Below are 1207 nucleotides of genomic sequence, written 5' to 3'. Positions count from 1 at the left end.
GGGAGGAGAGGGGGGTGGGGAGGGAAAAACACTACTAGATAGTAGGTAAGTGGTAACTTTGGTGAAGAATAAGACAGTACACAATACTCGGGAAATCAGCACAACTTGACAGGGCAAAGTCATAGAAGCTTCACAGACACATCCAATGCCCTGAGAGACCAAGCTACTGGGCTGTGGGCTGGGGACCATGGTCTCAGGGGACATCTAGCTCAATTGGCATAACATAGTCTATAAAGAAAATGTTCTACAGCTGACTGTGGTGAGGAGAGTCTGAGGTCTTAAAAGCCTGCGAGGGGCCATATAAGATACATCTACTGCTTCCTTCCCAGCTGGAGAAAAGGAGAATGAAGACCAAAGACACAAGGGAAAGATTAATCCAAAGGACCAATGGATCACAACTACCACAACCTCCACCAGACTGAGCCCAGAACAAATAGATGGTGCCCAGTTACCACCACCAACTACTCTAGCAGGGATCATAATAGAGGGTCCCAGAGAGAGCTGGAGAAAAATGTGGAAAAAAATTCAAATTCACAAAAAAACAAAGACCAGGCTTGCTGGTCTGACAAAGACTGGAGAAACCCCAAGAGTATGGCCCCTGGACACCCTTTTAACTCAGTACTAAAGTCACTCCTGAGGCTCACCCTTCAGCTAAAGATTAGACAAGTCTGTAGGGTCAACAATAACACACATGAGGGATATGCTTCATAGTTCAATCCTGTATACAAGACTAATGGGCACACCAGCCCTAAAGCAAACATGAGAAGGCAGAAAAGGACAGGAAAATACGATGAGTGGAAAGAGGGAACCTGGGATGGTGAAGGGGAGAGTGTTGATAGATCACGGGGCTGGCAACAAATGTTACAAAACAATTTAATAACTGTTTAATGAGAAACTAATTTGCTCTGTAAACTTTCACCTAAATTACAATAAAAAAAAAGGAAAAGGAAAGAAAGAAAAGCACAAATAAAATGGGCAAGGGGTGGGCTTTTTCCTAAATACTTGTGAACATAGTTTGGGAGGGGGTTACCTTGACAGTAACAAGAAATCTGTTTTTCTCAAAAAATAAATGAAGCAACAAAGCAAGAGAGGGTGAGTAATAAAGAAATTTTGAGCTTTAACAGGGGTTTCTAATTTTTTTACATACTAGGACTCATGCTTAGACGTCACATGTGTGCCAGCCATAAGTTTTTATTCATGATAATGG

The sequence above is a fragment of the Trichechus manatus genome, unplaced genomic scaffold (genome assembly GCF_000243295.1).
Source record: "Trichechus manatus latirostris isolate Lorelei unplaced genomic scaffold, TriManLat1.0 scaffold00112, whole genome shotgun sequence".
Taxonomy (NCBI): Eukaryota; Metazoa; Chordata; class Mammalia; order Sirenia; family Trichechidae; genus Trichechus; species Trichechus manatus.
The sequence above is the reverse complement of the archived record's forward strand: the minus strand, read 5'-3'. Positions refer to the sequence as shown.